This window comes from Oncorhynchus gorbuscha, linkage group LG11, assembly GCF_021184085.1.
Source record: "Oncorhynchus gorbuscha isolate QuinsamMale2020 ecotype Even-year linkage group LG11, OgorEven_v1.0, whole genome shotgun sequence".
NCBI classification, from domain to species: domain Eukaryota; kingdom Metazoa; phylum Chordata; class Actinopteri; order Salmoniformes; family Salmonidae; genus Oncorhynchus; species Oncorhynchus gorbuscha.
This window is the reverse complement of record NC_060183.1, coordinates 40,828,510-40,842,712: the sequence shown is the minus strand read 5'-3', so window position 1 is coordinate 40,842,712 and position 14,203 is coordinate 40,828,510. Positions and strand designations below refer to the sequence as shown.

At 42.7% G+C, this 14,203-nt stretch overlaps 1 long non-coding RNA gene across 1 annotated transcript; it reads left to right on the top strand.

Moving 5' to 3' along the window:
• The first annotated feature begins 7,548 nt into the window (after positions 1-7,548).
• On the top strand, positions 7,549-8,241 carry LOC123989624. Its single transcript, XR_006830581.1, has 3 exons — positions 7,549-7,682; positions 7,839-7,935; positions 8,075-8,241. It is a non-coding gene; the product is annotated as an uncharacterized LOC123989624 (long non-coding RNA).
• Positions 8,242-14,203: the final 5,962 nt, after the last annotated feature.

Genomic DNA, 14,203 nt, shown 5'->3' with positions numbered 1-14,203 from the left:
TACATTTTAAAAATCAATAATGAAACTGGCGATTATTTATCACCCCTAATATGGACATGGAAGAGTCCGTCAGCTTTTTCCGTCAGTTCCACGGGTTGTGAACTTAGCGCCCTCTTGCGTTCTTTCTGCAACACTAAATTCACAGTTTCTAAACATGTACAACAATTTCATGCTGTTACTGTCTTTGCCTGTACTGTCGTAACCCAGTCTCTCATTAACTATGTACTATATGTACAAATAAGCACAATGGTAAGTATCTCATTAACTATGTACTATATGTACAAATAAGCACAATGTTTTTATGTACTAATAGCACAAACTCATGATGCATTGCGCTCACAACCATAACACCAGAGACCTCAGATGCCACGACACTTCTCAATATCTTTAAACTTGATGCGCACCGAGTTTGCGTTATTAGTACAAATAAACATAACTGTTTATTTTAGCTATTAGCTATTTTACGGTGAGAACGCGAGGTAAGTCATTTTTAGGACATTTTTAGGAAAATTATGTATTTCGGCCCACATAACTCTAATCTCTTATTTTATTTCAGTCAGTTATGTATATTGGTTTATCTTGTAGACAGGACCTGATATTTATTTGCTCTGGACAACAGTATCTTGTATTTTTATTTATTATTCACATTTAACTAGGCAAGTCAATTAAGAACAACTTCTTATGTACAATGACCGCCTACCAAAAAGGCTTCCTGAGGGGACGGGGATAAAAAATAAAAATACACTTATTATTTTTTTTTTTGTGAGGGGGTTGCCTGCTTTCCGTGTTATTTTGCCATTAACACGTGTCACATATCAGTCTGCAAACAATGTAAAAAAATGTTAACATATCATAAAGCCAAACATGGTCTCCTTTTTGTTTTCTTGAGTAAGGCAGCTCCAAAATGCAGGTCTTTCAACCAAGCTCTTTCTGTGGTGGTGGGGCAAGCCAGCAGAAAATACGGAGCATTGTGCAGTGATTGGCTCAGTGTTCTGTCACTCATGGGGACACTACGTCACTGCCAAGTCTAAGGGTAGAGCTCTAAAATTCTAGCGCCTTGGGTGCTGCCATAGAGTTACATTAGAAGTGCCTATCAAAGAAGGCTCAAGGTCATTGGCCACAGATAAAATGACGTCAAATCACGTTATGTCTACAGTAGCTTTGATTGGACTGATCATGTCAACATCATACTTTCAAAATGTTAGCTAGCAGTCATCAATCATCATGAATCAAGTCGACAATCTACTGGCAAATCCTTTTTAATCCTTGTCATATGAAGATAAATAATAAAGATAAATTCTAGATAAAACGTATCGTGCACATCGGCCATTAGACATAAACATTACACAACAAGTTGGAAATCGCAAATTCAACAATGAGTGGTTTGGAAGGAATCAGTGGCTAACTGCAAGCATTGCAAGTCAATTTTTAGCCTGCTATTCAGTGGAGTGGCTGTGTGGTCCCAAGTCTAAGATTAAGGGTCTCTTTTCCTATTTTAAAATTATTAACATTCAACATTGGCCATGCTGTCAATGAAGGGTGATTTGTGCCGTGTTCAAAACAACTATTAACTCGTAACTGCAAAATCTGACCTTAGTGAGTTCAAGACATCTGAGAACTCTGGGAAAAACGAGCTACTACTGGGAAAACACGTTTTGAACTTTTATCTAACTCGGAATTGTAAATCGGGAACTCTGGTCTCTTTCTAGAGCTACGCCCTGAAGATCACTGACGTCATCATGATTCAACCGTATTTTTTTCTGAGTTCCCAGTTGTCTTGAAAGCACAATAAATCCAGAGAATGCCTGACTTTGATGACAACATTTGATGACAAAACACGCCACCTTCCTGTTCGAGTGAGTACAGCGCAACAAGGTGAGTCCAAACATGTCTTGTTTGCTGCTATATAAATGATGTAATATGCCAGGGAGATATGTACACTGTAGCTAAGAAAGTAATAATAAGTGTATGTTGTGTAGTAAGCTGTTAGTAGCCCATGTGCCTCACCCTAATACTTTAGCCTATATTCCTCTTAATTTCACATACTGTTCTGACTTGCTGGTGCACATGTAGGCTCTAACTTGTTTTTGAGAAACGTAATCATTGAATATTGTAAGAGCTTTCATTGGCTGCTCATATGCCCCCTTTATTTATCCTGCGGTTCTGACTTGGTGTACACTGTAAGTGTAACAGAATAATTTTAAACCGTCCCCTCGCCCATACCCGGGCGCGAACCAGGGACCTTCTGCACACATCAACAACAGTCACCCTCGAAGCATCGTTACCCAGCCGTTTCACATCCGTTACATAAGAACGGCCCATGATTTGAATTCTGTCGCTGTACATTTCAAAAGTGATGAACAAATAATGATATTGACTACGTCCATTCTAGCTCACTCTTATCATCTTGTCGTCCCTTTGTGACAGAGTTTGCACGTCTCACTTGTCAGTAGAAACCACATTTGTGTAAGCAAGTCAGCCATATCAGCTATGTTTTTAAAGGCAGTAAATGAGGCTGAATGAACTGTTTTGCTGCCAGACAAGGCTCTGCTGATAGCCAGGTGTAGCAGTGGTATAGTGCAATTAATGTATTGTTTAGTGTTGTGGCTTTGCTGGCTTGCACCCCACCTTTTTTTATTTTGCCCCACCAGGATTTATATGCTGAAGTTGCCACTGTGTATATACTGTATATAAAGGACAAAACACACACCATGACAACACAGCATGGTAGCAACACCACATGACAACAACATGGTAGCAGCACAACATGGCAGCATCACAAAACATAGGACAAACAGTATTGGGCACAGACAACAGCACAAAGGCAAGGTAGAGACAACAATACATCACGTGAAGCAGCCACAACTGTCAGTAAGAGTGTCCATGATTGAGTCTTTGAATGAAGAGATGGAGATAAAACTGTCCAATTTGAGTGTTTTTTGTGTGTTCTTTTTGCAGCTAGTTCCAGTTCCAGAAGTGAAAAGAAGAGCGACCCAGGGATGTGCGTGCTTGGGGACCTTTAACAGAATGTGACTGGCAGAACGGGTGTTGTATATGGAGGATGTATGCTTTTTGGTTCCCGCCATGAGCCAGTGAACATTTGGGCCTTTTTAGCTAACTACTCGCTGTTATTAATTATGTAAAAACACAATATCAGTCGTGGAAGCACATGAACATATTTTTTTAAATTAATTATTGAGCAATTCATTTCATGAGTGACGGACTGTGAAACTTAATCTCCCATGATTCCGTAGTACCGGAATTGACACAAACAGACAGTCATAACATGTGCTAGGGGGTACAACAAATGACAGATTATACAAAGGCCTTGTTTTAACAGGTTTCTTATTGGAAGAATGTAGTATGGTCTTAATGTACAGCTCAAACTCCTTATAGAAAACAAGGAGAGTGTTTTTGTTATTAGTGAATTTACATTTATGAATATTACATTTTCCATTAGCACAATTAGATTTAAGAGGTCAAATTTGTTTTCTTTGTCCTTATCACAGTTGCCCTTATTATAGTTAAGGAAACCTAGCAGCATATTCTCACATAATAAACAAAAGTCATCAAGAATATTAACAATTATAAAACTATAAATTTACATTTAAGTCATTTAGCAGACGCTCTTATCCAGAGCGACTTACATAAATATCTTGCCACCTTTGCTTTCCATGTAGACAATGCCAAAATAAATGTTAAACTGTTTCTGTTTGCTCAACACAAAAACTACAGTTAATGCTATAGTATTTTTTTGAGTTTCTTCAGATAATGATTTGCAGGGTTCGGTAACTGACCGTGTTGTGTTTGTTCTTAGTTATCCGTCAGTGGTTGTGTTTATACCTCACCCAACTTAAAATAAGAAATTACTCTGCATATAATACACAACATATAATAAACAGAAGAAACTATTTAGCATTTTAATTAGATCTTCGATGGTGTAGTTAGTTCATTTATTGCCTGTATGTGACCCATAAAAATATTAATCATATCCACACGGGATCCAAGCTGTCAAATTTACATTTACATTTAAGTCATTTAGCAGACGCTCTTATCCAGAGCGACTTACAAATTGGTGCATTCACCTTATGACATCCAGTGGAACAGTCACTTTACAATAGTGCATCTAAATCTTAAAGGGGGGGTGAGAAGGATTACTTTATCCTATCCTAGGTATTCCTTAAAGAGGTGGGGTTTCAGGCGTCTCCGGAAGGTGGTGATTGACTCCGCTGTCCTGGCGTCGTGAGGGAGTTTGTTCCACCATTGGGGGGCCAGAGCAGCGGACAGTTTTGACTGGGCTGAGCGGGAACTGTACTTCCTCAGTGGTAGGGAGGCGAGCAGGCCAGAGGTGGATGAACGCAGTGCCCTAGTTTGGGTGTAGGGCCTGATCAGAGCCTGGAGGTACTGAGGTGCCGTTCCCCTCACAGCTCCGTAGGCAAGCACCATGGTCTTGTAGCGGATGCGAGCTTCAACTGGAAGCCAGTGGAGAGAGCGGAGGAGCGGTGTTATTTCTGAAGACTAAATTCAGTGAATATGTCCAGAAAATGGGCTTTATGTCATGAAATGGAAAAATAAGAGAATTTTTGTATTATTAATAAATTATATATTAATAATATTTCTATGGGACAATACAGACCATAAATAAGCTGGTGTCTGCACATGTTAAACTGTAATTCTCTTTTTGCTGTCTGTATACCAATTGTGTACATGTGAATATTCAAATACACTTCATAAAAAGTAATGCCAGCATTACTCACCTGTGATTTAATGAATTAAAACAGATCAATAACAAATAGGTTTGAGTGTTAACTGTGGAGGCTTTGCTTTTGCACAACATAACGCAGTCCCCACAGTAATGAACATCAACCATCCACAATGTACCCCAAGGGTGATGTCCAGATTGAGATCTCCCTTGGGGGATTTCTCAACAGATTTATCAATGCTAGGATCGTTACACTACTCCCTCGATTCAGAAAACACAACCTGTGCTTCTCTATCACAAATCCCTCACGCCTTAACAGGACGTGCTTTTGACCCTCGCGCACTCTCCTACTACTGCGGCATCAGAGTAGCAAATGGTAGGAGGGGGTGTTCACCTGGGGTAGGCTTGAAGCCAAATGAAATCACACTACACACAACAAACCCAAGAGAGTAAGGGCCTTATCAAGGCTAGCATCGTTCAACTGTCAGGCAGCATGACTACCTTGTTAGGACATTTCTAACTAGTACTAAATACAGTTTTAGCTGTCTCACTGGCTTTCATTTCAATGTGGGATTAAGTACAAAGTGGTGCTATAAAACGTTCAAATCCTCAGACCGATTGAATGTAACCTAAGCCTCTGTCTTGCAGGCATGAACTCTTAGGTTGCATGTATTGACAATAGATTAAAAGTGTTATATTACTCTCAAATTAAGAAGAACCACTGCTAATGTACATTAAAACCACATAGTTATGTACATGTAATTTAATGACATATCTAATATAATGACCTACAGTATATCATCATTTTATGACATACAGGGCATTCGGAATGTATCCAATCCCCTTGATTTTTTCCACGTTACATTACAGACTTATTCTAAAATTGATTCAATCGTTTTTTCCCCTCATCAGTCTACACACAATACCCCATAATGACAAAGCAAAAACAGATTTGTAGAAATTTTAGCAAATTTATGAAAATTAAAAACATATCACATTTACATAAGTATTGAGACCCTTTACTCAGTAATTAGTTGCACCACTATTGGCAGCAATTACAGCTATGAGTCTTCTTGGGTATGATGCTACAAGCTTGGCACACCTGCATTTGTGGAGTTTCTCCAGCTCTTCTCTGCTGGAGAAGCTCTGTCAGGTTGGATGGGTAATGTCGCTGCACAGCTATTGTCAGGTCTCTCCAGAAATATTAGATCGGGTTCAAGTCTGGGCTCTGGCTGGGGCACTCAAGGACATTCAGAGCCTTGTCTCAAAGCCACTCCTGCGTTGTCTTGGCTGTGTGCTTATGGTCATTGTCCTGTTGAAAGGTGAACCTTCACCCCAGTCTGAAGTCCTAAGAGCTCTGGAGCAGGTTTTCATCAAGGATCTTTCTGTACTTTTCTCAGTTTATGTTTCCCTCGATCCTGACTAGTCTCCCAGTCCCTGCCGCTGAAAAACATCCCCACAGTATGATGCTGCCACCACCATGCTTCACTGTAGAGATGGTGCCAGATTTCTTCCAGCCGCGACATTTGGCATTCAGGTCAAAGACTTCAATCTTGGTTTCATCAGACCAGAGAATCTTATTTCTCATGGTCTGAAAGTCATTTAGGTGTCTTTTGGCAAACTCAAAGCGGGCTGAGGAGTGGCTTCCTTCTGGCCACTCTACCATAAAGGCCTGATTGGGGGAGTGCTAGAGAGATGGTTGTCCTTCTGGAAGGACTCTGGAGCTCTGTCAGAATGACCATCGGCTTCTTAGTCACCTCCCTGACCAAGGCCCTTCTCCCCCCGATGGCTCAGTTTGGCCGGGCGGCCAGCTCTAGGATGAGTCTTGGTGGTTCCAAACTTCTTCATTTTAAGAATGAGGCCACTGTGTTCTTCAATGCTGCAGAAATTATTTGGTACCCTTACCCAGATCTGTGCCTTGACACAATCCTGTGTCGGAGCTCCACGGACAATTCCTTTGACCTCATGGCTTGGTTTTTGGTCTGACATGCACTGTCAACTGTGGGGCCTTATAGAGACTTATAGCTCCAAGGAATTGAATTTACCACAGGTGGACTCCAATCAGGTTGCAGAAACATGTCAATGATGATCAATGGAAACAGGATGCACCTGATCTCAATTTCGAGTCTCATAGCAAAGGGTCTGAATACTTATGTAAATAAGGTATTTCTGTTTTTTATTTTTAATACATTTGCAAAAATGTTGAAAAACCTGTTTTCGCTTTGTCATTATGGGATATTGTGTGTAGGTTGATGAGGAGAAAAGGTGCATTTAATCCATTTTAAAATTAGGCGGTAACGTAACAAAATGTAGAACAAGGGAATGGGTCTGAATTGTTTCTGAATGCACCGTATATCTGTATATCTGGATTCTGGTTTCTACTCCCCAAAAAAACACAGTTATACTAATGCCTTTAGGTTATATACAGAAAACACAATTGGATTTAATAGTTTCCATTACCTGTACCCATCCTCCTGCAGTAGCCATGCTCCTGCACCTATCCCCACAAGATACAGGTACAGAATGCGAAAAACAAATTCCATGCCAAACTTAAAAATAGCTGTATGACATTTTTTTTCATGAATTCTGTCATTACATTTATTTTTATTTTTTTAGACTCCCTGATGCAGGACCTACAGGACCTACAGGACCTACAGGACCTACAGGACCTACAAAAGTGACTTGGGTAGAGAGGCAGGCCTTGTGTGCACAATCGTGGCAGTGGTGATGGTGGACAGCATGTTCTCTGCTGAAGGTTCTGTGATGGGCCAGTGTCAGTATTGCAACAGGGAGGATGCAGTTGTGTGGTGCTAAGATTGCCTGCCCAGACATCTCCTCTGTACCACATGTGACATAGCCACCCATAGCACCAAGGTTTTGCACAACAGGGAGTCTCTGTTTGAAGGGTTTTATCGCCCCTTGTCCCCAACCTCCGTAATTCATCAGGATGATGAGGGATCCCTTACCTTCCAGGAGAAAGGTGTGTTTATTGTTTAGGTGTTTCAAATCAAATCTGATTGCCCCTCCTGCAATATCCACTTTTTAGTCATGCTGCACAATTTTCAATGCAATCAATATTTACAGTCCAATATATTTAACAATTTAGTTGTGATTCTTGTCACATTTTGGTTTGTAGTTTTTTGCCCATGGCAGTGCCACAGCTGTGTGGTTGCCCCTCTCCAGCGCCCTGACAGTGACGAGTGGCAAGCAGGACATCGTGATTGGAATATATGGTAAATATGTGTTTTTCAAGGGCTTTACTTTTATTCACATGTTTTTAAAGAATGTAATTAATGACTTCCTAAGAATTACTCCTGACTCACAGTGCTACAATCTGTCCGTTTCTGCTCTGAATTGCTCCGGGTGTCTAAGACATTGGACAGTGGGGCTGGACAAACCTGTAAAGAGTGGCTACTAGCCAGCCACCGTGACTCACCAGACCATCTTCACAGTGGACCTCTTCAAGTCCTTTGAAGACATGAAGGGGTTGGCCGCGGGATGCTCCCGTCAAGCCTTTGTGGGAATGATTGACGGAAGAACAAAGCACTTTGCCAGGGTAAGTGTGTATATACTAATCAAATGATCATTTCAAGGAATTAGTGGTTAATATTTGTCCCCAATATAAACATTGCACCCGACCCCTGTATGTCTTGCATTTGATCAGAGTGGAAAGATATGTGGCGACACATTCCAGAAGGCATTCCTCGAGTGGACGTACGGGCAGTTTGAAATAGACACGTTTTGTGGAAGCCATCTCCTCCATTGTCCTGCCTGCTCACAGGAAATGGATGCTATATCAGTTGATGGGAATCGCAAGCAATACCGCTTCCGGAAAGCCTCAGGGCTTGTACTACATCTTATGTGTTGATGTTTTGTTCAGGATATAATTATACCTTCTTAAAGTGCATGCTGGTCTTCTTTTTGTTATGAAGTATATATGTTTGTGATGTTATATTCCAGCCGGTCCCTTTTTTAGCAGAAGATGAACTGACAATTAGAAGGTCAATCTCCATGAAGACAGTGATTCGTTTTTTTGTTTGTTGCATTATCCAAACCCCTCCGAGACACACACACAGACATACACAGAGAGGTTGGAGCTTCCTTTCATCTCTCCTCTCCTTCTCTGATAACACAATCCCTTGTCTGTCTGTTTGAGAGTGTACACTGTACTCTTAGTTTAATCGCTGCCCTGCCCTCTCCTGTAGGATCATTGTGGGCCTGTTGTAGATGAACGTGGCTCCACTGGCTGTGTTCCAGACCCCGAAGGCCATGTGTGCTGGCCAGAGGATAGCTGACACCTCCACGGGAGACTCCTCCACCGCCTCCTACCCCACCACAGCCTCCACAGAACCCAGACGTCAGCCAGTGTCCAATATCAGGGGCTGAGGGAGCTAGAGAAGAGAGTTTGTGGTTTCCCCTGTCCTCAACAATACTGCTTTCTCACTGGTAGTTCAGCCAGAGTTTATAGGTCATTGTTTCGTCTACCATAAACAGGACATGTCTCTCGGGTAGGGACAGGCAGAGAAGAGGGTTAATGTTTCTACAGCCTCGGAAGCCCAGGCTTCTCATGTTCTTAAAAAAGAAAATCTGGGGAAGTTCCTCTCAGGAAGACGATGAAAAAGGGCCAGGTATGGATTGTATTGACACCATATGAAATATTTAGCATGGGTGGAGCTCCGAACAGAGAAAAATGTTCCAACTTACAACAAGCCTGCATGCATAAAATACAAAACTAATGCTGTATAGGCTACTAAAACATTGTCTGATAAGGTAGGAAAAGAGAGAGACAGACAACTGAGGGGAATGTAATTTCAACTCAAAGCCAGTCAAATACAAACGTTGGATGCCAGCGTCCTCATTGCAACTCAACATCCCAACCTAAAGTTCTCCAGACTTCTACTCGTTGATTCAACAAGACAAGATGCTGAGGAGTATTTCTGTCTGTAATGAAGCCCTTTTGTGGGGAAAAACTCATTCCAATTGGCTGGGCCTGGCTCCCCAGTGGGTGGGCCTATGCCCTCCTAGGCCCACCCATGGATCCGCCCCTTGCCCAGTCATGTGAAATCCATCAGATTAGGGCCTAATGAATTGATTTCAATTGACTGATTTCTTTATATGAACTGTAACTCGGTAAAATTGTTGAACTTGTCGCATGTTGCGTTTATATTTTTGTCAATTATTAGTGGGTCTTATGGTTGTGGAAGGCTTGTATTTAGCTTAGGTATAATTTTATAAACCCTGAATTCATTAGATTATTCCTGACTTTTTGAAATGCAGTGTATTGACCTCTTTAATTGCGCAACACAAAGCTTATTTCGAGAAAACGGCAAAATGATCGAGATGTGTATTGTGAATCGCCCATAAGTTTGAAAAAAATTGAGATGTGAGTTTTAGGTCATGTGGGCCAGCCCTAGTTGAGGGGAAGGGGTTTACCCTGTAGGGGAACTGAATACTGTGTTCCATCTTCCTTGCTGTCAGTCATGCTCTCATAAGTGTCTCATTGGTCCCTCATCGGAACATGCTCATCTGCAGGTTCTTATCCTGCCCCAAACACTGCCTTTTTGGCTTGCATGACACACACCGATCGCTGCCTGCACCTGCCCGCCCGTCCAACATCACTACTCTGGACGGCTCTGACTTGGAATACGTGGACAACTACAAATACCTAGGTGTCTGGTTAGACTGTAAAACTCTCCTTCCAGACCCACATCCAACATCTCCAATCCAAAGTTAAATCTAGGATTGGCTTCCTATTTCAAAACAAAGCATCCTTCACTCATGCTGCCAAACATACCCTTGTAAAACTGACCATCCTACCAATCCTCGACTTCGGCGATGTCATTTACAAAATAGCCTCCAATACCCTACTCAACAAATTGGATGCAGTCTATCACAGTGCAATCCGTTTTGTCACCAAAGCCCAATATACTACCCACCATTGCGACCTATACGCTCTCATTGGCTGGCCCTTGCTTCATACTCATCACCAAACCCACTGGCTCCATGTCATCTACAAGACCCTGCTAGGTAAAATCCCTCCTTATCTCAGCTCAAACAACTACCTCTTTCCCTACTGTATTTATATTATATTATTTATATTATTTATTTTGCTCCTTTGCACCCCATTATTTGTATTTCTACTTTGCACATTCTTCCACTGCAAATCTACCATTCCAGTGTTTTACTTGCTATATTATATTTACTTTGCCACCATGTCCTTTTTTGCCTTTACCTCCCTTATCTCACCTCATTTGCTCACATCGTATATAGACTTGTTTATACTGTATTATTGACTGTATGTTTTTTTACTCCATGTGTAACTCTGTGTCGTTGTATCTGTCGAACTGCTTTGCTTTATCTTGGCCAGGTCGCAATTGTAAATGAGAACTTGTTCTCAACTTGCCTACCTGTTAAATAAAGGTAAAATAAAAAAACACACACACACACACACACACACACACACACACACACACACACACACACACACACACACACACACACACACACACACACACACACACACACACACACACACACACACACACACACACACACACACACACACACACACACACACACACACACACACACACACAGCCATCCCTCTCACCCTTCTCTGTATGTGTGTAGAAAAGCAGACAGAGAGAAGAGCAGAGAGGGTTCCAGCCAGAGGGCGTCATTCCAGCCCAGCGCCACCAGGAGGCAGAAAGTAGCAGTTCCTCCTCACAGATCACACCAACTACCACTAACTAGACCCACATGGGACTAAGGACTGAGGGGCCACCTGACAAGTCTTAAGATGCTTCCTCAACTCATCTTCTTTCCTTGGTGGCTAATTCATCTCCTCTCCTCCTTAGTTGAATAAAGGTGAATGACTATAAGAGTGAAAGTATGTACCTAGTCTGCCATGTGGCTTTCACTTCAAATCAAAATTAAATCAAATCAAATCAAATGTATTTGTCACATACACATGGTTTGCAGATGTTAATGCGAGTGTAGCGAAATGCTTGTGCTTCTAGTTCCGACAATGCAGTAATAACCAACGAGTAATCTAACTAACAATTCCAAAACTATTACTTTATACACACAAGTGTAAAGGGATAAAGAATATGTACATAAAGATATATGAATGAGTGATGGTACAGAACGGCATAGGCAAGATGCAGTAGATGGTATCGAGTACAGTATATACATATGAGATGAGTAATGTAGGGTATGTAAACAAAGTGGCATAGTTTAAAGTGGCTAGTGATACATGTATTACATAAAGATACAGTAGATGATATAGAGTACAGTATATACGTATACATATGAGATGAATAATGTAGGGTATGTAAACATTATATTAAGTAGCATTGTTTAAAGTGGCTAGTGATATATTTTACATCAATTCCCATCAATTCCCATTATTAAAGTGGCTGGAGTTGAGTCAGTGTGTTGGCAGCAGCCACTCAATGTTAGTGGTGGCTGTTTAATAGTCTGATGGCCTTGAGATAGAAGCTGTTCTTCAGTCTCTCAGTCCCAGCTTTGATGCACCTGTACTGACCTCGCCTTCTGGATGATAGCGGGGGCAAACTACCTGCCCTCCAGGACACCTACACCACCCGATGTCACAGGAAGGCCATAAAGATCATCAAGGACAACAACCACTCGAGCCACTGCCTGTTCACCTCTACTATGCTTCCACATCAGTGCAAATGAGGAGAGGAGGTACCATGTTTAAACCACAGTATTGGTTTATTGGGGTCCAACTCAATATTAGGAAGATGTTCCAAATCTTTTGTACACTCAAGTGTCGTCGGCTGTTTATTCTGCCTGATGCCCCAAGTGTCATGTTTTGTCATTGATTATCATGTCTTGTCCCTGTGCTTCCCCTTCTATTTGTTTCCCTCTGCTGGTCTTATTAGGTTCTTTCCCTCTTTCTATCCCTCTCTCTCCCCCTCCCTCTCTCACTCTCTCGCTCTCTCTTCTCTCTATCGTTCCGTTCCTGCTCCCAGCTGTTCCTATTCCCCTAATCATCATTTAGTCTTCCCACACCTGTTCCCGATCCTTTTCCCTGATTAGAGTCCCTATTTCTCTCCTTGTTTTCCGTTCCTGCCCTGTCGGATCCTTATCTATTGTTCACCGTGCTGTGTCTATGTATTGCCCTGTCGTGTCGTGTTTCCCTCAGATGCTGCGTGGTGAGCAGGTGTCTGAGTCTGCTAGGTTCAAGTGCCTTCCCGAGGCAACCTGCAGTTCTTGATCAAGTCTCCAGTCTGTTCTCGTCATTACGAGTAGTATTATGCCTTTTTGTTTGTATAGTAACTTTACTGGATTAAAAACTCTGTTTTCGCCAAGTCGCTTTTGGGTCCTCATTCACCTGCATAACAGAAGGATCCGACCAAGGAATGGACCCAGCGACTACAGATGCTCGTAACACTGCCGTCGAGATCCAAGGAGCCATGCTCGGCAGACACGAGCAGGAATTGTCTGCTGCTCGCCATGCCGTGGAGAACCTGGCCGCTCAGGTTTCCGACCTCTCTGGACAGTTCCAGAGTCTTCGTCTCGTGCCACCTGTTACTTCCTGGCCTGCCGAGCCTCCGGAACCTAGGGTTAATAACCCACCTTGCTACTCCGGGCAGCCCACGGAGTGCCGCTCCTTTCTCACCCAGTGTGATATTGTGTTCTCTCTCCAACCCAACACATACTCTAGCGAGAGAGCTCGGGTTGCTTACGTCATTTCACTCCTTACTGGCCGGGCTCGAGAGTGGGGCACAGCTATCTGGGAGGCAAGGGCTGATTGTTCTAACAATTACCAGAACTTTAAAGAGGAGATGATTCGGGTTTTTGACCGTTCAGTTTTTGGTAGGGAGGCTTCTAGGGCCCTGGCTTCCCTATGCCAAGGTGATCGATCCATAACGGATTACTCTATAGAGTTTCGCACTCTTGCTGCCTCTAGTGACTGGAACGAGCCGGCGCTGCTCGCTCGTTTTCTGGAGGGACTCCACGCAGTGGTCAAAGATGAGATTCTCTCTCGGGAGGTTCCTTCCAGTGTGGACTCTTTGATTGCTCTCGCCATCCGCATAGAACGACGGGTAGATCTTCGTCACCAAGCTCGTGGAAGAGAGCTCGCGTCAACGGTGTTTCCCTGCTCCGCATCGCAACCATCTCCCCCTCTGGCTCAGAGACTGAGCCCATGCAGCTGTGAGGTATTCGCATCTCGACCAAGGAGAGGGAACGGAGGATCACCAACCGCCTGTGCCTCTATTGCGGATTTGATGGACATTTTGTCAATTCATGTCCAGTAAAGGCCAGAGCTCATCAGTAAGCGGAGGGCTACTGGTGAGCGCTACTACTCAGGTCTCTTCATCTAGATCCTGTACTACTATGTCGGTCCATCTACGCTGGACCGGTTCGGTGCTACATGCAGTGCCTTGATTGACTCTGGGGCTGAGGGTTGTTTCATGGACGAAGCATGGGCTCGGAAACATGACATTCCTTTCAGACAGTTAGACAAGCCTA